General features: G+C 33.7%; 1 protein-coding gene across 36 annotated transcripts in view; it reads right to left on the bottom strand.

Moving 5' to 3' along the window:
* The window catches only part of PTPRD (protein tyrosine phosphatase receptor type D), a 2,250,073-nt gene that overhangs the window by 1,030,496 nt on the left and 1,195,041 nt on the right, over positions 1 to 24,536 (bottom strand). For all 36 annotated transcript variants that reach the window (XM_044265686.1, XM_044265656.1, XM_044265663.1 and 33 more), the window contains one exon: positions 5,912 to 5,945. The gene's annotated coding sequence lies outside the window, so the exon portion shown is untranslated. The remainder of the gene's footprint in view (positions 1 to 5,911; positions 5,946 to 24,536) is intronic.

Genomic DNA, 24,536 nt, shown 5'->3' with positions numbered 1-24,536 from the left:
AGGTAGAGCAGAATAACTTCTCAGTAAACTCACAGATTCATCAGGAATATCAGATGGTTATTTTACACCACTGAGATTTAGGGAAGTTTATTATACAACAACAGACAATTGATACAAGGCCCCATTACTTATTTAGCTATGTGACTTGGATGAGATGTTTAAATTTTATAACCTTTTTATATTCCAGCTCTATATTATGGACAATAATTGTACTACTTCATATGATTGTGAAATGGATTAAATAAAACAGTAAACATAAAAAATCAGTAAAACACCTGAGTTATAGTAAGTGGATAATGAATGGTAGTTTTACCATCAATTGCATCATGTAAGCCATTGCCACCATTATGACAAACATCACTACTACTAACACCAATACCATTAATATTTCCCCCAATAACTTGCTGATAACCAGTGCTTTCATCATGCTGTCTATTGCCATAGGGAAATCAATGTTTCTCATCTAAGACCATTTTTAAGCCAAAAATACACACAAAGCATTTTTCATTACAGTCAACGATTATGTAAGTAATGAAAATAATTCATTTAGATATCCCTTCATATTATTTCATTGGATTACTTAGAGAGGTAAAGAGATTTGTTAAGATCACTCAGAAAGCAAATGGAATAATTATATTTGAAGCTTGTGTCTTCTTGCCATGAATTTTAAGCTCTTTTAAAAAATTCTGGTTTTGTAAAAACAAAAACCCGCGTCTCCCATAAGAAAGTAATCTCTATAAAAATATACATTTCATTGTGCTTACTGCTCCATTCTTAGCACTCAGTGTATAGAAGCTGCTCCAGTAACATTTGTCGAATATGTGGGCAATTGACAGTTGGTAGTTGACTGAAGTGTAGGTTCAAGAGCCAAATACTTCAGAAAGATGCATTATTAAAAAATATCTAAAATCTTAGTTTGAATCCCATTCTACCACTTACTAGCTATGTGAGTTTAGGCAATTTAACATTTCTGTTTCCTAGTTTTCTTATATGTAATGAGGATAGCAATAGTACATATTATCTAGGGTTATTCTAGAGAACAGTGCCTGACAAAACGGTAAGAACCATGTAACTTAACTAATATTATTATTTTGCTGTTATATTGATCCCTATTAATATATGGAATAGTATATATAAAATGTTATTTTAAAGAAGAGGGATATATATATTAAAAGAAGGCCAGGAAAAAGGTAGTATGTAGTCTAAAACAATGGCTTTTAAACTCTATTCTTTTCTTTACATATTTTTATATGAGTATAGATAACACATAATTTTACATTACTTTTAGGTATACAACATAGGGATTCAACTTCTTTATAGTTATGCCATGCTCAACACAACTGTAGCTACCATTTGTCACCATACAATGCTACTACAATATACATATATACACCACATCTTCCTTATCTCTATCAGTGGACACTTAGGTTGCTTCAGTATCTTGACTATTGTAAATACTTCTGTGATAAATATAAAAATACACACACACACACACACACTCTTCTTTTCAAATTAGTGTATTTGTGTCATTTGGGTTAATACCCAGTAGTGAAATTATTAGATTATGGGTATTTTTGTTTTCAATGTTTTGAGGAACCTCCATACTGTTTTCCACAATGGCTGCACCAGTTTACATTCCCACCAACAGAGCACAAGAGCTCCTTTTCCTCTACATCCTCACCAACATTTGCTACTTTTTGTCTTCTTGATTTTAGCCATGTCACAAGTATGTGGTGATATCTCATTGCAATTTTGATTTGCATTTCCCTGATGATTAGTTATGTTGAACATCTTTTCATGTGTCTATTGGCCATCTGTGTGCCTTCTTTGAAAAAAAAAATGTTGTTCAGAGGTTCTGTCCATTTTTTATTCAGATCGTTTTTATTTATTTATTTACATTTTGGTGTTAAGTTGTATTGGTTCCTTAAATATCTTGGTGTTAACCCCTTATTTGGTATGTCATCTGCAAATATCTTCCCCCATTCAGTAGGTTGCCTTTTGCTTTATTGATAGTTTCCTGCATTGTACAAAAGCTTTCCATTTTGATGTTGTCTCAATAGTCTATTTTTGCTTTTGTTTCCTTTGTTTAGAAGTCATGTCTAGAAAAATGTTTCTAAGGCTGGCATCAGAGAAGTTAATGCTTATGATTTCTTCTATGATTTTTAGCTTCAGGTCTCATATTTAGTCTTTAATCCATTTTGAATTTAATTTTGTGTATGGTATAAGAAAGTGGTCCAGATTTATTCTATTGCATGTAGCTGTCCAGTTTTCACAACACCATTTGGTGAAGAGATGCTCTTTTTCCCATTGCATATTCTTGCCTCCTTTGTTATAGATTGATTGACCATGTGAGTGTGGGTTTATTTCTGGTCTCTCTATTCTGTTCTATTGATCTATGTGCCCTTTTTTGGGCCAGTATCATACTATACTGCTTTGATTCCTTTTTAGTATATTTTGAAACCTGGAGTAGTGATATCACCAGCTCTTTTGTTCTTTCTCAAGATTGCTTTAACCATTTGGGGTCTTTTGTGGCTCCATAAAAATTTTAGAATTATTTGTTCAGGTTCACAAAAAAAAAAATGCTATTGGCATTTTAATAAGAATTATAGTGAATTTGTAGGTTGCTTTGGGTAATATGGACTTTTTTTTTTTTTTTTAGTATGGACATTTAAACAATGTTAATTTCTAAGCTCCATTCTTCATTAGAATCATATGGGATGATTATTAAAATTCAGATTCCTGCCAACTCTAACCCTCCTTCTTGATCCTCTATATTTGTAATAGTTGCTTCACGGAATAATGCTTGCATAGTCAGGTTTGAAAAGCACTACAATCAAATGAATTATAATAGTGCAAATGCGGACACCACATTATTTCATAAGATGAGATATTTTGGAATGCAGGTATTTTTCCATTGCCCTTCAAATTCAATCATGTGGGGAGTTGAATATTCTGCCCAGGTCCACACCATGTGCCATTTGAATCTTCCTTTTCTTCTTTCTGTTATTCCCCTCCATTCTCCTCATCCTTTGAAAAAGATAACTATTTCCAAGTAATACTGACCCTCCTGAAACATGTGTAAAAACTTGTGGGTGCTGGTAGGCCCTTGCTACCTAAAGTTGTGGTCCATGGAGCAGTAATATCAGTATCACTTGGGAACCTGGGACAAATGGCCCTAATGTATGGCACTGACTCTCAACTCTAGTTGCCCAAGGCCTCACCAGGAAGCTAGAACATCATGCTAGGCTCCACCCAGAGATACTGAGTTAATTGTTCTTGGTGGAGCCCTGGTGTAACTTTTTTTTTTTTTTTTTAACACCCAGGTGATTTTTACATGCAATTTGGGTGAAGAAACATTCATTTCAAGGAAAGGTTTGAGCAGAAAACTTCAGATTGATTTTAGAACTTCTACTTCATAGCATTCTACAGGCTCTTGGGGAATCCAGTTTCTAGAAAACCCTTCAGTTTTCCTTACATGACTGGACTAAGGCCTCTGAGATTCATTATTTACAATTACCTTCCAACCCAGCCTAGTTTGACTTCTATCTTGCCTTCTTGATAATCTCCTCAGAATCTGAATAAACCTGATGATTAAGGTAGATAACATTCATAACGTCAATGAGAACAGATTACAAAACCAGTGTTTCAAAACACTTGAAAACAAAAATCAAGTGTTTTCAAGCATAGCAATAATGATAATGTTTACTTATATTTTAGTTAAAATTTTCTAATCCCCATGACTACTATTGCTTTTTATATTTTTACTATTACAAGGTGATGATATGATTGCCTTTGCATAGATTGTAATATTAAAAAAAACACAGTTATTTTCTGTTAAATCTTACATCTTGCACAACTGAAAATTACTTGATTCAAACAAATTGCCTTTTCTGATCCTCACAGTTTACCCTTATAATCAATTAATGAGGGGAATGCAGACCTTGGGAGCTAGCAAGACCTAGTTTTTTTTGTTGTTGTTTTGTCTTCTGTATGTGGCTTAACTAAAACATGACATTTTTTTTCTCAAGTCTCAAGATTGATCTTTACGCAGTGAAGTAAAACACTAAAAATCAAATTCAAGTCAAATGCTTAGGAAGAAATGTCTTACTTGAAAGGCAAAGTGTACAAGTCATTTATATAATATTTTACTGTTCACAGTATGGCCATTGAACCTGCAGCTTTGACATCACCTGGGAGCTGGCAGAAATGCAGACTCTTGACCTCCTAAATTGGAGCTTGCATTTTAATAAGATAGCTCAGTGGATTCATGAGCATACTAAAGTCTGAGAAGCACTCATATAATATACAGTAAGACTCACAGTTTTTTTTTTCTGAAACATTTGTTTTTCCTTAACTCACATCTAAGTAGTCTATTCTTCCTTATCCAAACCCTTGATAAACTTTTCACATACCTCCAAGCTTTGTGTTATTCTCCTCTAACTACTTCCATCTTTGCATATCTCTTATTTTCCCAAACAGTCTAGTCCATGCATAGATGCAGAGCATTAAATAAATGCACTTTTTAAGAACTGTTTCTTTATTGAAGTTGAATAAGAGAGAAAGGAATGACATGTTCTATCTACTCTAAACTGTTAAACTCTCAAGGAATAAGATGGATAATAATACAACGTCCTCTCCTCATAAATCTGACAATGAGAATATAGTCCATGAAAATAAAAGTTCCCCAGTATTGTAAAAGCACAGGAATATGTTGTTTGCTTTTTAAAGGTAGATGTAAAAGGGTACCAACTTCTCCAGAGATGAATGGGATTTATAGAAACTACTCCCACTTATTTTAGGATTCAATGAATAATCAATCACAAAAATCCAAGACAATATGCAAGACATAAAAATCATTTTTCTGATTTCACTTCTCATAAGACTAATAAAGAAAAAAAGTAATTATTTATGCCAGTAAGTGTTGGGTGTTTCACTATCAATATAAACCCTGTATGATATTCTTCGTATCTGCTTACACAGTAACTAACAATAAGATGCTAGTTTTCTAAATGACTGAGAGATTTTGAGTGTTTGAGTATGTGAAGCATATGTGGGAAAAAAACCAACAAAACTCCATTGAGATGATCTGGCTAAAAACCAAATTTTCACTTTTAATTGAAAAAGAAGAAACAAAACAGCCTAAAATACCCAACAAATTGCCAGAGAAAATCTCTTTCAACTTTTTCTTCCTTTCTTCCTTTTGAGGGCACACCATTGCCATATATAAGTCATTATTACCATCACTATTATTTTTCAAAACATTTAATACCACATTTCATTTACCCACATAGAATATTACCCAGTAGAAGTCTATGAAAACAGCCACAACCATGTTCATAGCAGATAGGAAACTTCCATTTGATTTCTGCTGTCCAGTATGATGACTCAACTAATCAAAGTCAGATTTAATCAGCTATGAAACTGGACACATGAAAGTCAGCCTGTGTGTACATCATGGCCAGGATCATTAACACCTCTATGAAACAAGAGGAGAAAAGAAAGAAAAATCTGCGCCTTCTTACCAAACTTCTATATAACTTTAAATTAGTTTAAAAAATATTTATTTAAAAGACATTTGCTGCCTTTGATGGTGTGAACATTTGGGTATTTTCTCAGGGTCATCCCTGGGGGCAAATAAATGGTAAACATTTAATGGAAAACATTTGGATAATAGTGTCCCTCCTACACTCTGGATGTACATGTACAGAACACTTTCTGATTTCCATTCTTGACTCAGTTCAGAGATAAAAGGGAAGGGTTAAGTCCCTGGGGGGGGGAAATAGACCCTACTTCAGGGCATGCATAACTTTCAGTGTTAATGGTTTTACAGGTTTCATAGGGAATATAAATCCTTTTGAATAATAGAAAGAAAAACACTCTGCAGATTTGAGAAGGAAAAAAACCAACTTACCACAGTTGTTCAGTTAATTGACAGGCACCATCATCTGAAACAACAAAAATATATTTTGATATTGCAATCATAAAAACTACCAAAAAGTTTCAAATTGTCTTCAAACACATATTGTGAATTTATCTACAGAAGTAAAATTAAATAAGCAATAAAGATACATAATTTGATTTCAATCGTTGAGTTATTTCATACGAAAGTGTTTCATCCCCACCATTTTAGATCCAAATTAGATAACTGGTTGTTTTTGAAAATCTTTTGTATACGCAAACTGGGATATGTATATTTCGTAACCATATTTTATTTTGATGTTCAAGTTTCAAAGTACAAAAAATCCTGTATAATACAGTTTTTTTCAGGGCATGAACACAGTCATGAAATCTTATTCTAATACACAGCCCTGATGATGACATATAAATCATCTTGCTCAGATTAAAAAAAAAAGTTCACTCCATATTTTTGTACACAAAAAGCTGAAGTATTTAGCATAATGTTCAATTGCTCCAGTCAACTGCTCCTGTTCTACCTTCTAAAGACCCTCTCCCTCTCATTATCTAGTGAGTCCTCATTCCACCTTTCAAGTCTATCTCCCACCATTTTTCCGTGTCCTATACTCAAGTCATATCTTCAACATTTTTTTTTTCTTTTTAAGCAATACTTTGGTCCACCCCTTTTTCTTCATCTTCATATTTTTTCTACCCATTCTTTAGGGCTACCTCAACTAACTACTTCTTAGTGAAGTTCACCTGACACCAAGTGAAGGAATTACTCTTCTTTTCCTAGATGTTCCCAACGTATTTTGTACCTGTACTATAATACTCAACAGATTCTCTCTGGGCATTTATGCCTTGACCCTGTTCATTTTTGCCTACCCAGAAGACTTCCTGATATGTCTCTGGCATGGGAGATGTCCAAAAGATGATGCTAAAGAGAACAATGTATTTAAAACAGAGATAATATGTTGCATAGATTTTTCTTATGTCCATCTGTCATCCTTTAAGAGAAAAGTGTTGTTGTATTGAATAAGTTTTTGGTAATAAGTTGAATTTAAAGGAATAGTAATATCTATTATGAATGAAATCTTTAGTTTCATGAAAAAATAAAGAATCAAATTAAAGAAAATTTCCTCTATTGATAAATGGCTACTTAAGCAAGTTCTTTGAGATGTTTTTTGTATCATATGGAAATACATTTTATTTTACTTTTAGATTTTAAAAAATATTTTAAAATTTAAAAAAAATCATTATTTTGCAAGCTTGAATTTTGTATGGAAAGGTGATAATACTTTCTGGCCCTCTATTAGCACAGCATATGTTTGAAATTAGCGTTTTGAGGAATAGTGACAGATTTGCCTTTAGCCATTAACATGGTCACCCCAGCAACAAGCCTGAAATTAGTAGCATCATCTTAGAAAAGGGATTCTATTCTATCTTTTTAAGGTAAATGAAATGGTAACATTGCCTTTTGTAATTTTATACTTCTGGCCAAGTCAAGGATGTCAGAGCAAACATTGCTTATAGAAAGCATGCAAGTGCATTCCACACTTACAATGTCTTATTCTTCATTCTTCTTTTGGGCCCACAATTATTTTAAGCTTCAAAACGTTAAACAATTTTGTGCAATTACTCATATCACTTTTTTTCCTTAGATAACTATAAATTGGCTATCTCTTCATCCATTTTTAAAAGACCTTCTTACTATTTACATGTAATCTATTAAAAAGAGAAAGTATTCTTGAATAACAAATTTTTAAATAATAGATTTAAAGACGTATATGAATATTTAAAAAGTAGCAATGTTTCTTACTTTGGTGAGAAGGAGAAATTATTAGAGTCTTTGTACCTAAACCTAGAATATGATATTTCAACCTGTAGATTCTTTGATTATGTCTTCTTCATTCTAAACTTTTATAATTCTCATAAAAAGAATATGCATCTAGCTGACGAGGATGCAGAGAGAGGGGAACCCTCTTACACTGTTGGTGGGAATGCAAGCTGGTGCAACCACTCTGGAAAACTGTGAGGAGGTTCCTTAAAAAACTGAAAATAGAGCTTCCCTATGACCCAGCAATTGCACTACTGGGTATATATCCTAAAGATACAAACGTGGTGCTCCGAAGGGGTACATGCACCCGAATGTTTATAGCAGCAATGTCCACAATAGCCAAACTATGGAAAGAACCTAGATGTCCATCAACAGACGAATGGATAAAGAAGATATAGTATATATACACAAAGGAATACTATGCAGCCATCAAAAGAAATGAAATCTTGCCATTTGTGACGATGTGGATGGAACTAGAGGGTATTATGCTTAGTGAAATAAGTCAATCAGAGAAAGTAAAGAAGTGGAGATGCAATGTGGGGGTGGGTAGGAAAAGAAAAAATGAAAGAAGGTGGGATTGGGAGGGAGACAAACCATAAAAGACTCAATCTCAAAACACAAACTGAGGGTTTCTGGGGGAGAGGGGGAATGGGAGAGGGTGGTGGGGTTATAGACATTGGGGAGGGTATGTGCTATAATGAGTGCTGTGAAATGTGTAAACCTGGCGATTCACAGACATGTACCCCTGGGGATAAAAATGCATTATATGTTTATTAAAAAAAAAAAGAATATGCATCTGACACACAATAAAGAATAATAAAACTCTTGTGTGTGTGTGGGGGGGGTGTAATTCCAGAAGGTCTTGAAGTAATATTACTTATTTAATATTTCTTGATAGTGTGAGTCTACAACCTGGTCATTGGTGGGCACCTTCTTTAACAAGGATTAAATTTCCCAAAACATTTTAACAAGAGTAATCAGTTATCCTTATGAAAGCACCTTCATAAATATTAACACAAACAAATCATTGAGTTTTAGGTATAATTATCAAAATCTGAAAATCACCTACATTATTATGAACTTGGGCAAAAAAATTGAGTATGGACTCTACATACTGATTTATTGAGGATGACACTAGTATATAAGAAAACTGAAAAAAAAAATCAGTGTTAAGCACCTCTGAATTTATTGTTGCTATGCATTTCTGTCTCAGAGGTAGTGCAAACATAGCTGGGCTAGGGACTTCAGGGATACCTGGCATTCTGAGAACAATGATCCCATCGTGGTCTACTCTATCACTCAAAAGGCAATCAAAAGTTAAAAATAAAGTCCCATTAGAAAGAAACGTGAAGCAGAATATGTTTTAATCAATATCTGTTCTAGGGACATTTAATTGGAGATTCTCTTCCGTGTGACTGGAATTTTGAAAGAATAAGACAAATCAAAACCTCTAGTTCTAGAAATACAAAATATTTTAATGATCTAGAATTTCTGAAATGTTCACCTAGCTAATTCATCTTTATTGATCCAAATTTTTTATTTTTCTTTTTTCTTGCCATCTACAAAATATGGAAATCCTTCCATATGAAACAGGTAACTTACTAACTGGATAACCAATTGATTGAGAGACAAGAAAGATCTTATCAAAAACTCTGGAGTTTTTGTTTTGATTCCAGAGATGCTGGCATGAGTATAGAAAAGGAGTCATCTCAAATAAAATGATTTATGGATAGCACATGCACCTACAAAATTTTTTCCTTAAAATAAGTTTTTTGAAGTCCTTTCATATGCAAATTTATTTAAATAGCATTTGCAATTAGCCATCTACCTCTCTATATTTGACCATTTAGTTCTCATAAAGAGCATCTATTTTCTATGAAAGAACCTGGGTGTTTGAATGCAAGAACAGAATACTAAGTGGGATATCATTCCAATATTGTGATTATACTATTTGTTGGAAAATAAGAAGAATAAATTAAATATGTATTATTGCCTTCTCTGTATATCTCTACTAAGCAGGTGGTAGGAGTAAGCAGCTATTTCTGCATTTACTTGTAGAACCAATTATAGAAATAATTATGAAAACAAATGCAAATAGGTACTCACTCAGCATAGAAAATTATTTTAGTAATAAAATTCTTGAGTTCCAACAATATCACTGAAATACATACATGCATATATAATACATACATATTGTGTGTATCATTTCTCTGACAAGCACACACACATGCATACAGATATAGATATATGTTGAAGTGGTCATTCTTTCTCCTCTTTTCTAATTTTATCAGAGTTCTTTCTTTTGGCATTTCCTTTTCTTTACACAACCACTCTAGTCCTCATTTCTCGTATCAGTCATGAGCCAGTCTGAGACTTTAGCTGAAGTGGCAAGAGATGAGTGTTAAAAGGGAAAGAAATCAAGAATGAAAGGGAATTGGTATGACTAAGCTTCATGACATATATTCCATAAATGGCTCCTGAGCCAAAATCCAGAATAGTCTTATGAGTGGGCATATGTGTAAAAAAGGAAAGGATAAACATTAGGTCAAACATTAGGCAAATACAACTCAGAGAAGTATATTAAGGAAATCTTCAGTGACCAAAATGAAGAAAAAACTGGAAATGACTAATATGGAATCACTGACCTTCTGGTTCTCTAGAACACTTATGAATCTCTATCAAGAGCCTTGGGATTCCAAGGAGAAGAGATTGAAAAGCCTTGAATGAAATTCTCTTAAATTCTCTTCTCTTAAATTCTCTTCTGTTAAATTCTCTTCACTTAAATTTAAACTTTTGATAAAAACAGAGAAATTCCACAGAGAGGCATTAACAAAAAATTACTTCTGGGTTGGTAACTTATGCAGTCTCCAAAATTCTCTAGAAGGACACACTCTCAACAAAGGATTTAGAGATTATGAATATAAAACCAGTTAAGCATGAGTTCAAATTCATAATTATTAAACAAATGAGTAAATTTTGAATCAGAGTCAACAGAAAGATCAAAGAGCAAAATTAGAAATAAAACATTCAGATAATGGGATTACTAAACATAGATTAGAAAATAATTACTTAAAATAATTAAAAATGAAAGATGGTGAGAAAACATATGAAATAAACAAGATGTTATCAAAAAAAGATCATGTTCAATGAGTGCCAATTATAATTTTATAAGCAACAATATTAGCTTTAAAACTAGTAACCAGGGGCGCCTGGGTGGCTCAGTGGATTAAGCCCCTGCCTTCGGCTCAGGTCATGATCTCAGTGTCCTGGGATCGAGCCCCACATTGGGCTCTCTGCTCAGCAGGGAGCCTGCTCCCCTCTCTGTCTCTGCCTGCCTCTCTGCCTACTTGTGATCTCTCTCTGTCAAATAAATAAATAAATAATCTTAATAAAAAAAAAATAAAACTAGTAACCAGATATATTAAATATAGCTAAGAAATAATTAACAGGAAATCAGAGATGAATAGATTGTCCATAACATTACCAGAGGAAAAAAGGGGGGGGAGATAAGAAAGAGATTATGAGACATTAAAAAAAAAAGGGTGAGATGGTCCAACATCTGTCTAATAGGAGCCAGAAAGAAAACGAGCAGAAGTACTCTTAAAGGAGTAATACATGAAAAATGTTCAAGAATTGTGATATTAATATATATAGAACTTGTAATATGTATCTGTATATTTATATAAATCTGTTTATGTTGGTCTACCTATTTACCTATCTATTCAAAAAGCTAAATGGATCTCAAGATAAATTCAACTAAATCTACCTCACAAATAAACATAAACACAAATTTAAAAGTAGCTAGAAGATAAAATAGATATCTAAACAGAAGTAGATTAGGTTTACAGCAATTGTAGAACATATAAAATGGAAGAATCATATCTCAAAAGTGCTAAGTGAAAATAAATATTACAGCAGCCTTTACCTGACTATTTTTTTAAAGATGTTAATTATTTACAGTAATTTATTAATGAAGGTTAAAAGAGATGTTTTCAGACAAAAAAAAATCATTAGTTTCTAACTACATCCCTTACTGAGGGAAATCTAAAAGATATAATTTAGGAAGAAGTAAATTGAATTCAGAAAGGAAAATGTAAGAAAGAATGGTAAGTAAAGACACGGATTCATATAGGTAAACTCTAAAAAAAATCACTGTGTAATATAAGACATATTGTAATATTAATAATGTATAAAACATGATAATATAATAACATTAGTAATCAATTTGGGGGCAAATTAAACAGTGGCTGAAACACTAGACCTCCATTACATTCAAAAGGTTGGTTGGAGGAGTTGAGATTAAAGTGTTCTAAAGCTCTTTTATTATTTGGAAGAAGGACAAGAATATTTACTAGCTTTATGCTTTGTTAAGTGAGGTATCAATATTAAAACTTAAAGGTAACTACCCAGAAAAAAAAAAAAAAGATGATATACTATCCAATTGATTAGGAGGGGGAAAATGAAAAAAAGAAATTACTACAAAAAAGGGAGAAATATCATGCACAGTAATATCTAAGTAAATTAAAAGTGCACAACAAAACAAATAAATACAAATATATCAGTATAACCACAATAAATGTGTTGGATCATAACCTCAGGAGTTCTCCAGGTGAAATCTGAAACTGGCCACTTGGAGGGCATGGAGAGACTGAAGAAAAAGGCAGATCACCCAGACGAATAGGTGGCAGGTTTTCAAATTAACAAGTGAAATTACATATGAGGCTTGACTTGGGTGACTGTAAGAGGAGCAGATCTCTGTGCCTGCCTGACAGAACTTAAAGGTATAAGTAAAGGTTTAACAGGGTTTAGCCACATGTATAGCCCAGATGATCTCAACAATATATCACTCTGTCAAGGCTCTGTTCTTGAATCAACTCTGGCTATAGGAACAGTGGACATAAAATGCATTCCAAGGGCTGGAGAGGGAGTAAGGAGTCCCAATTGCTTGAATTCAGCTATGGGTCAACTGGTGGTCATGGTCCTCAATGACCTCCTCGAACAAAATGTTAGTGAGCTCAACTGCTAGTTAAGGATGAAAATTCTGATACTCCTCTTCCTCTCCTTCCAGGATTGCATCACCCAACCTATTTACTTTCTCAAGTAGACCCCACTCGTGCCAGCAACATCTACTTGATTTCCTCCCAGTTCTATTGAAGACTAGGACGGTCTCATCTGTTCTCCTTGTATGTTTTCAAAACCAAGAGAGCTATCTTACAGTTTTCTAAGGACATCTACTTATAGACATAGATAGGAAACAAGTAGCACGGAAGATATGGAAAATATAAATAGCAGGAGAAAAAGTCCTTACTTTCAACAAGGATGGCCAACCTGCCCTGGTTTTAAAACTGAAACTACCAAACCTAAGGAATCTACCCCACACCCCTGACAGTCCCAGGGAATAAAGTATTGTTGGTTTTCCTAACGTTTCAGCTAGCATCTGTTATGTGTTATGTCTCCAGAATACAAAGGACTGTAGATTTTAACTTTTTTGTCCCTTCTTTTTATCCATTTTTACACTTAGATTTTGAGATCCCTGCCTGGTCACTCTACATAACATCAAGTACTTCCATTAAAAAAAAAAAAAAAAAAAAAAAAAAAAAGCTACTATCCTGGTGTTCCTTGTTCTCTTATTTAAATATTTTACACTACAAAAAAGTGTTTTGACCACATGATAAATTTAATGACTCTACTGTTGTGCAATATCAAGCAAATAACAAAACAGTGAATTAAAATGAGTACGAACAATTTTCACTCTTTTTTTTTCTTTATTCTAGATTCAATAATTATTTTTAACATTTATTAAACAAGTATTTTTAGGATCTACATGTACACACTCTGTTATGTGCTGTTCTCACTGGGGATAGGCCATGTGGACCTGTTTCCACTTGCATTCTTGCAGCATGGAGGAGTGGGTAAGGGGAGGGCATAAGCAAATAGGCAAAGCAAAAAAAAAAAAAAAAAGTGATTTTGGACAATTAGTGAAATGAAGAAAATGAAATAAGTGATGTGGCTCACAAGAAGAATATTTTGGAAAATCAGGCCCAATAGCTCAGAATAAGACAGTCACGTAAGATAAGAGGATAAAATGTTTATGTAAAGGGAGACTGAACACACACGGGGGCCTGTGTGAACTTATATTCAAGCAACAAAGAAGGCCACTGTAACTGGAATCTTGTGAGCAGGAAAGGTTAGCAAAAGACACACCAGAAAGGTGGGGAAGCTATGTCACACATTGTCCAATGACCATTGCTAAGAAGTTAGATTACATTCTAAGGGCAATTGAAAGTTGCTGGAGAGTTTTAAGCTGTAATGACATTATCTGATTTTGTTTGAAATATGTCTGTGGGTACTCTGGAAAATGAAAAGCAGAGGCAGGAGTAAAAACTGAGAGATCAGTTCTGAAACTTCTCAGGAAAGAACTTGTGGTGATTTAGACTAAAGTATATTTGCCAAGCTAAAATATTGGATAGTTCTAGGTTGATCTAGGATACATTTCAGAAGTAAAATCAACAGAATTTACTGATGTGGGTCATGAGTAAAAGAAAGAGATAAAGGATGGTTGCTGGTTAGAATTTTAGTAACGGAATGGATGTTGATATCTACTGCAAGGGACAAGACTGGTGGAGAACATAGGTTCAGTTAGATGTGTGTATCAGCTGTGATGATTCTATTTTAGCCAATTTTGGCTGAAGTATTTCTTAGCTATGTACTACAAATGTTTTGTACTACAAATGTTTCCTCAGTAGCTCAGAGGAGAAATTAAGTCTGGAGATACATATTGGGAATCATGATCGTAGAGATAGTATCTAAAGGCATGGGGATTGGAGTGTGTGTCAGGCGCAGAGTGTAAGGCTTAGGCAAAGAGTCCAAGGAATCCCAATATTAAGAGTAAGAACTCCAGGAAATGACAATCAAGTTCTGTGGGGCTTAGCTAGAGGGATTTAATTCAGTCTTTACCAAGTACCTACTCAACAGCACATTCTGTACAAGATGACTCAATAAACAAAATTGACTTATGCCTCATGTGGCTTATTCCAGTACCTTTCTTAAAACTACCACTCTCCATTTCTTCCCAATTCCTTTTAAAATCTAAAACCCACAGATTAATTCAATAGGAAAAAAAAATGACATTATGATATTATTTTTTCTTGCATTACACATTCAGGAAAAGGAGATAAAATAAATTCACAATGAAATTACAGTTGTTCTATTGTTCTATTTATTTTATTTGAGCCCCCCCCTTTTTTTCTAACACCAGTTGAATAAACAATGTAAAATAAAAATAAATCATCAGAATTTCTTTAATCCCAAAGGAAATATGTAGATAGATAAAACATGAAACAAATTTCACAGGCAACTTCTTGCTTTAGGGCATGGTTTATAACATTAGCCTGAGCCAATTTGCTTCTGTTTCAATTAATACAATTTTAAATTCAGTGTCTATGTTGTAGCAAAGTTATACTTTGGGTTTGTGCAATGTTAAGCTTTTCTTTCTTATGGCAAAATAGAACTGTAAAGAAACATAATCTCTGGAAGACTTGAACATGGTTGGTTCAAAATTAAATTTTTATCCTGTGACTCTGGGGAGACACTTGCTTTAAAATATGCATTTTTCTCCCATATTCACCATTGTCTCCACATATTTTTTTTCCAATACTGAAATCATTTTTACATAGCCTTTGAAAATTGTATTGATGTTTGTCCTTTGGATTTTCTCTTTCTTGAGATTATTTTAAATTTGCTAACACACTGTAAACACTACAGCTTTGCATATTTTCTGCAAATTTTATCTGTATGTCATAAAAAATAGTGAATTTGCTATTTAATTTTGCTATGTTTTCCCTTGTGCATTAAAAATGTATACTTTGGGTAACTTATGTTTGGAATATGGAGTGCTAATGTAAAATCTACCATTGCATTCTATTTAAAGGAGTAAAATACACTGAGAAGATTGAATAGCTAAAAAGGGATTTCAGGGAGAATTTTCATATACTTAAGAAGATATCTGTTTTTGAAGCATATTGAAATTATTCTCTAAAAATTGCCATTACAAAAAAAAGACCAGTCACTGCCATTGCTTTGATTTGGGGTTGGGGCAGGCAAATCCAGCGCTCTTACTGTCTCTTAAGTGGAAGCCTTAGACCATTAAACTTGAAATAGACACTAAGCTATGGGTTACACTTAATTAAGTATATAAAGTGTGAATAGAGGAGATGGGAGAAGAATTCTATGTGGTTAAAAATATGAACATTAAATGATATTAAGAAAATTATGATTCTGTGTAACAAGAAAATTTATAACATAGAAATTAATGGTTTTCAAATAAATTCATTCCTAGTGTTTTGTACTCCTGACTTTGTCCTTGGGTCTGTTTCTTCAGTTTCCCCATATTAGAGCTATAGAAGCTAGCTGCTTGGTGCAAATTATAGAAATATACTAACATGCAAATATTCCATCTGGAATCTCTGTCCACTCTTATCCACTTCCCTAGCATGTGGCCCACAGTTGTTATATACTTCCTCATTACTGCAAACTCTATCTTTATTCAGAGAATCTCTGATTTCCCTGATTTCTACTCAAGGACAAATGTTTCAGTATATAAGGCAATGTTTCCCATAGAGTTTGGTGTGGTTTCTTGACATATCCTCTGTTCTATTGTGAATAAACTCAATTTTTCTACAAAGTTCTACCTTTTCACTAAAATAAAAATTAAAAAAAAAAACACTACTTGCAATATTCATTCATTCCAATGGAAGTATTCCCCCATACAGATACCTTCTCCACAATTCCAAAATAGTAGGAGGAGAGGAAGAATTTGATATATTTTCATTTTTAATACTGCTCCCAGAAATAAGGAGATTAAAGAAAGTCTGTGAGAGAACAAAGCCAGTAGCAGAATTGAAAGAGAATGTTGTGATATAAGAGAGACTTTGCTAAAGCTAGATACTTAAGGAATGTGTCTTTGGGGATGGGAAAAGATTAAGGTATAAATTTGGGGGAGAGATAAGAGGGAACACAGCTGAGAGTGACCTTTAAAAAATATCTGATATACTCTTTTCTCTTCACTTTGAAATGTCCCCATTACTTTTCATTCATTCTTACAGAGAAAGTCTTAAGTCAATTTGATGACTAACAAATACATGATTGTAAATTCTCAATTAATGTGCCTTAATGTAGGATTTTTTAAATGATTAAATATATCATTTCCTGATACCTCTTTTTTATATCAAAGCAAAGGTATTTTTCTGCTTCTGTTCCACTCTAATACTAGAAACTTTATCCCTGGTGCTAGAAATGTTAGATTTGAATTAATACTTGGCCACTAACTGCCTATCTTGAGAAAATTATTTAACTTCCTTGGATCTCAGTCCTGTCATCTATAAATGGGAATAATGGTACTTATTTCAGAAAATACTGCTTTTGCATGAATTAGATAAACTTAGCATAGCGTTGGCTTGTGAGCATTTCTATAAACTATGCACCATGGTGTTCTTCAGCCTTTCCCACTTGTCCTTCTCTTCCTTCCTCCAGTTGTCATGTCTAACATTTTCTAATTTCCTTTGTTCTTTTTTTACACCTCTTTGTTCTTCCCCAAACAAGAAATAAGAATTGTCCAAAATCTCAGATTCATTTGGCAGCCATTTCTATAGCATTTTTATCTATTACAATGGCTTCAACTGTTTACAAAGACATCTTATTACATACAGCTCTCACCAAAACTTTTTTCCTAATCTTTATTTTTATCTTTCTGCAGGATTTATCCATTCAGACATGCCAATTCAAAGTCAACTAGTCATAAATCAGTATTCTTACCCTATAAGCAGACTTTCTCCTGGTTTTCCCTACTTTTGTTACTTCTGTCACCTTCCAACTTAAAATTGCAAAGCCAGCCTTCTCTTTATCTTTTGGCACCCATATACAAGAAAGAACAACTTCATGTTCTTGTTTAATTTTTACTATCTCTTCATTCTCACCACTGTGATGTTAGTTTATGACATCCTTACTCAACTTCAAATACCACAGACTGATATGTCTGTTTCTGAAAGTTTCATAAATGAGTCATAGACTGATGTGGTGCCTGGCTTTTTCTGCTCTAAGTTTGTGAGAATCAACCATGATGATGGTATATATATATTGAGATATATACATATCTCAATATATATTTTTCATTGCTGCCTAGGATTCCAGTATCCAAATATACAAAGACTTATTATCCATTTTATTGTTGGTATTTACATTGCTTCTACTTTAAAATGATTATGAATAATGGTTCTATAAACACATTTGTACATTTTTTGTGAAGATACACAGATCTATTAGGTATATAGATATATATACACTCACACACACAAACAAAGAAGGGAAAAAACATTAAATACACAGAAAATATATCTTTATTGAAATACAGATGGTTACTGCTGGGTGGTAGAATATAAGAAAATTTTTGCCTAATCCTGTTTCCTATAGCAAAAACAAAATTTGAAAATTGGTGTGCCATAGTTATTTGGAATATGACTTCAGGTGTCAAAAAGCCTGATTCAAATTCTAGTATCACTACTTCTTCCCTCTTATTTTGTATACATTTTACTATTTTTTATTTTATGTTACTTGACCTTGCTAAAGCTTCATTTCTTCATTGTTCTTCTGTAAAATTGGGGAATCATATTATCTCTTTCACAGAACTGTTGCAAGGGATAAATTACATATCACATGTAAATTCAGTCCAGTTTCTGGCAAAAACTACTCAGTAGGTTTTTCTTGGAATTGTATTATTATATTTATGATAAGAGGACACTGTTTCTCCTATATCTGTCTTGCAAAATTTGGGTTAGATATATAGAATAATTTACAGTATAGAAATTTAAAGTGAAAATATACTGGAGCAATCAAAAAGATGTTTAATTTTTATTGACATAGCACAGAGTAACAAACTATCTTTATGTTAAGTTACTTAGAGATGGGGCTATAAATCTTTGAACCAAAACCACTAGGGTAATGGCAGCAGAGAGAAGAAAAATACGGAAAATTTACTGTATAAGTGTACTGATTGAATCATTACCAATGCTTCTTATGTTTTTATATTTTGTTATTTAACATTCATAAGAATTTGATTAAATGTGCAGATTATTTCTTTCTTAAAATTTTGGATTATCTGAGGACTACATGCAACTGAACCAGCCAAATCTAAAACAATTTATTATGTATAAGGAAGCATTTAAGAAAACTGCCAAATATGACAAACAATTTTTCCAACCATATAGCTCATTTATGATTCTAAAAGGTATGTGTTATATTTACAAATGTATTCTTATTGAGATTCATAACTGCGTTGCTTGTTTGCTCAGAGTCCTAGAACATTATAATAAAATGAAAACTTAACATCACTGTCAATTTGGGGATTCATTTCAATTAAGAATAGAAAGCAAAATAGAGATGCCTGGGTGGACACAGTCAGTCAGCATCTGACTCTTGGCGTTTATCTCAGGTTCTGATCTCAGGTTTGTGAGATTAAGCCCTGCATCAGATTGTGAGCTCAGCAAGAAGTCTGCTTAAGATTTTTTCTCTCTCCCTCTCCTACTTGTGCTCTCTTTCTATCTCTCAAATAAGTAAATAAATCTTTTTATTTTATTTTTTTTAAAGATTTTATTTATCCATTTGACAGAGATCACAAGTAGGCAGAGAGGCAGGCAGAGAGAGAGGGGGAAGTAGGCTACTCGTGGAGCAAAGAGCTCGATGTGGGGCTCGATTCCAGGATTTGGGGATTGTGACCAGAGCAGAAGGCAGAAGCTTAACCCACTGAGCCACCCAAATGCCCTAAGTAAATAAATATTTAAAAGAAAACAAAAGAAGAATTTCCCTCCAGTTCTTAGTAAATGCTGTATTAAAATGTAAAAACAATATATTAAGAGAGATTATATTAAAGAAAGAACAGTGATTTGAGGTTTTAGAAGGAGCCTAGTTTGAAAATCAACACCACTGTTTACTAATCTTTACTTTGAGTCAGTTTCCTGATCTGTAAAAAAGTATTAAATATGAACATGAAACAGCCTCACACTGCCTGACACAAAATTGGTTTTCAGTAATATTATATTTCTGTTCCTTATCACTCTAGTATTAAAGTATTTCCTTTAAAGTAATAGAAATTTCCCAATTTTGTTATTTGTTGGACTCAGTAGAAAATTTTTTGATATCATTCAATATGTATCAAAATTATTAATGCCTTTTAAATCAGTATCTATCAAGAAAGTAGGAAACTACAATTTAACTAAAACTTATACACAGTTGTTACATCTTTTCCATTCCTAGCTAACAAGGATACATGTGCATCCTTGTCATATTGCTTTCTGATTTTTTTTTTAAAGATTTTATTTATTTATTTGACAGAGAGAAATCACAAGTAGGCAGAGAGGCAGGCAGAGAGAGAGGGGGAAGCAGGGTCCCTGCTGAGCAGACAGCCCGATGCGGGACTCGATCCCAGGACTCTGAGATCATGACCTGAGCCGAAGGCAGCGGCTTAACCCACTGAGCCACCCAGGCGCCCCTGCTTTCTGATTTTAATACAGAGTTGAATATATATATATATTTATATATATTGAACTCTCTCTATATATTAAACTCATCTCATTATATTATCCCAGCAGTATTTTTATAAAGTTAAGATTAGTCCACCTATAACAGTATTTTATGTACTGGTCCATTTCTGCCAGAGATATAGTCATCTATAATAATACCCAATAGCAGTTTTTAACTTATATTTCATGATCGAACTTATCATACTGGACTTTAGGTTTTTTGTTTGTTTGTTTAATGTATCTGCATGTTTTAATGTATTTTGAGCTTTATCAAAGCTGAAACTATGTTCTTGGATCACTACCAGCTGATATGGAAATTCTTTTCCAGTTCAAATATGCAGCAATGTTGAATTAAGTATAATTTTCTAGAAGCCAGAAAAACACATTAGACTAATTTAAGACCAATAATGTATCTCATGAGTTAGACGCAAATTCCAAAAACATCTGAAAGTAGACTGCTACAACTAGCTGACGGTATATAAAACTTCCATGAAAAAGAACCTTTCACTGAGAATGAGAACACAATATAAAAACTACAAACCCACAGGAGTAAAGGACCCCATCAAAAGAAAGAATCAGCAGAAGCAGGAAGTAGAAAAATCAACATTCCAAGAAGTCATTAAAAAAAAAAACCCAAGGTATGATTATTATTTCAAAACCTAATAGAAACCTAGGAAAGAAGCTGATTTTCAAGTTTACTGGATGACTGACTCCAAAGATTTTATTCCATTACATAAACTCATATTTCAGGTAAAAAGAAAGACAAAAACAAAACACAGAAAAATCCCATAAATCCTGTTTTCAAAAATTTTATATTTGGTATACATAATATAGTTGAAATAAAAAGAACTTTTTGCCTAATACTTGTCCAAATCAAATATTTTATGTAAAAGAATGGAATGATTGAAACATAATGTCTTGATCCTACTGACCACCTTCTTTTGTTATCTGCAAGAGAATATTATGAATATTTTTTAAAAAAAAAAGCTCCTTAAAAAGTCTGTTTTCCAACACATTTGTGAAGTAATATACCACAATGAAAATTACAGAAAGGCTCACTAAGCAGCCTTATGTAAAGTCAGTATTTGCTAGATTTCTTTACAGATAGCATCCATTGTTTAGATAAATGAAGTGGACTTCTAGAGCAGAGGTTACTGGCACAAATCAATATGCTGAAGTATGCCTTCTGTTCATATGGTATTTCAATAATTGGTGCTTGAAATCAGTATGAACCTTTGTCATAAATCCCAGACAGAAGATACATTAAAAGAAAGTTCTGTGATTTGAACTCAGAAATCAATGGAAATGTTCACCAAAAAATAAGATACTTTTAGAAATATATGTCAAAAGAAAAATGGTTGTCATTGCTATCCATAATTTATTATTTTGTTTCCTCTGTCCAATTTAAATTGGATTTTTTCCATGTCTTCCTTTCCCTGCACAGACTGCCTTTAAAGTACACAAGCGTTCTATGCTGGGAAGAAATCCACACATGGATCTCTATTAAAAATGTAATAACTGGGGTGCCTGGGTGGCTCAATGGGCTAAAGCCTCTGCCTTTGGCTCAGGTCATGATCTCTGGGTCCTGGGATCAAGCCCGACATTAGACTCTCTGCTCAGCAGAGAGCCTGCTTCCTCCTCTCTCTCTCCCTCTCTGCCTGCCTCTCTGCCTACTTGTGATCTCTGTCAAATAAATAAATAAATAAAACAAATATAAAACAAATAATCCAGAATAGCCAGATCTGAATAAGAAAGCCTTCAACTTCTTAGAGAGTGCAGGGGAAGAAAACCATTCCTTTTTTCCCTTCTAGGTTCTTTGGCTGGCCTGATAATTAAATTGACTAAGACAGATTAACAGGGAAAAACAAATCTAATTTTCTAAGTATGAAGCCCCAAAGATATGAGTCCCCAAGAAGTGACCAAAGCAAGCAGCTTTTACACCTTTTAGACAAAGAAACAATTTGTGAAGAATTGACAAAATAAGGAAGTTTGGGCTTGTAGTAGCAAATTAATGAGAAATGTCAAGTTTTGTTCATATAGTCTTCTTGCCCCTGAATTCTTTCTCTCTCGCAGTAAGGATGTTATCAGTCCTCCAGGTGCAGGGAGCGTGTCCTTCACATGGGGAACTTATTGCCTGCTTTTGGGGGAACAGAGGAAGGTCAGAATGACCTTTTTTCACTGACTGTTTCTTAGGTAAGTTTCCATGCCAAATAATCAATATGTCAGAGTGGTATATTTTGGAAGGCCTTTCCTGAACTGCATCAAGAGGCATTTGGGGATGAGGAGGGGTATATTTCCAGGAAAAACAAGATACACAGCATGAATGGAAGCTTATGTGATGAGATCAAATAGATGCAGAGTCATACATGCGTGCGTATGCACACTTATTCACATAAAATCCTTACAACTGGATTTCAGATAAGAAACAGCCAATTCTGGGGAGGTGATGCTGAGAAAATTTCCTCATACAAATGGGGCTTTAGTAAGATCACGAAAGAAGGATAGAATTTTGAGAGGCATCAAGAAAATTGGAAAGACACTTTATGTATAGAGATTACTGTGGGTGCAGGAATAATCTGAGAGAATAAAATGCATCTTTAAGCTCATCTAGTTTACACAACAAACAAGAGGTAGAAATAGGAAAAAATGTCTCCCCACCCTTATGTCTTCCTTCCTTCCCTTCTTTCCTTCCTTCTACAAATTAATTATTAAGCCCCATCATGTACATGGCTCTAAGCATACAGCTATGAAGAAGACCTTGTTTTTCCCTCAAAGAGCACATGGTCTGACAATACAAACAAATATGTAAACCGTTTATTAGAGTAACACGTGACAAGCTCACTTTGTGCTGTGTCATGGGGACAAATCTATCTGACCATAGGTGCAGACACACATGAGGGAAGGTAGGATTGATGAGACCAGATAAGCAAGGACTTAGATGGACAGGCAGAAGAGTTCAGAAGTGACAGGGTAAGGGGAAAGCAGAGAGCTTTAAGGATTATTAACTGGGAAAATATGTCATAAAACAACTTACTGTGGTTAACTGAAGTTATATTTTAGTATATGTGTATGCACATACACACATACACATACACAAGGACTGAATAATTATCATTATTTTACTGTTATTTACCTAAGCTATTACCGCCACACATCACGGACTCCCACACGCACGCACATACACAGAACAGACGTATTCTGCAGAGTTCTATAACCGCAGTCATGCTACAAGCAGAAGCTGCTGTCATGAACTGACTGAATAATGTTCAGTGACCTAAATGGGGACTTAGAGTAAATGTAGGTGCGTGCATGCCTTAATCAAATAAAAAGTAGGCCAAATACATGTGTTTGCTTTGATGAGAGCTCTTTCTCTGTTTGTGTGCATGTGTGCGTGTGTGTGCATGTGTGTGTGTGACTATAAAAATAAATATACCATTAGCCTGAAAAATAAATGAACCATAAAATGAGTTTCTATCAAAATATAAATGAAATGGATTACAAATTAAACTCCAGACCGGGACATACTTTATGTTCCTTTTCAATTGCTGAGACACTGTAAAATCCCTGAGGATATGTCCTTTTCATGATAATCAGGACAGGGGTGAGAACAAAGATTTTTGTCTCAGAATTGTGCCTTCTAAGATTAACATTCAAATGCAAAATAATTTCTAAGCTAGCAAACATATGTTATTCCCTTCAGAATTGTGAGCAGTTTCTGTGGGTTTGTATAGAAATAATTCCCATAAATGTCATCATCAATATCTAGAACTATGTAAACGGAAGCTGCCAAATTACACTTTTTCTCTAAAGTATAGTAGGACATAGTACAATGCCACTCACTACATGGACATCACTGAGATTGTTAAACCTGAAGCAGAAATAGCCTTTTGCCAACGTTTCTAAAATGAGAACTAAATCATCTTACATTGCCAAGTTGAAAGGGGGTATTTGCCTTCTGATGCCTTAGGAAAGGAGTTAGGCAGGAACTTCCATTACCATCAGAGTGGCAAATGGTTCGAGTGCCTGCATGTGAAACTGACAATGTTGCTTTTAATATTTCAAATTAAAGAGCGAATTCACAACATACAGCATTTCAACACTATGCAGAAAAAAGATCCCTAGGGAATTAAATGCAAGATTTTGAAAAGATTCTCTAGGCCAGGGAGTAAAATATTAAATTTACAATGAACTGATGACCCCACAGGGGAAAGGGACATGTGGAATCATTTTAG

The sequence above is a fragment of the Neovison vison genome, chromosome 9 (assembly GCF_020171115.1).
Source record: "Neovison vison isolate M4711 chromosome 9, ASM_NN_V1, whole genome shotgun sequence".
NCBI lineage: Eukaryota > Metazoa > Chordata > Mammalia > Carnivora > Mustelidae > Neogale > Neogale vison.
The sequence above is the reverse complement of the archived record's forward strand: the minus strand, read 5'-3'. Positions and strand labels throughout refer to the sequence as shown.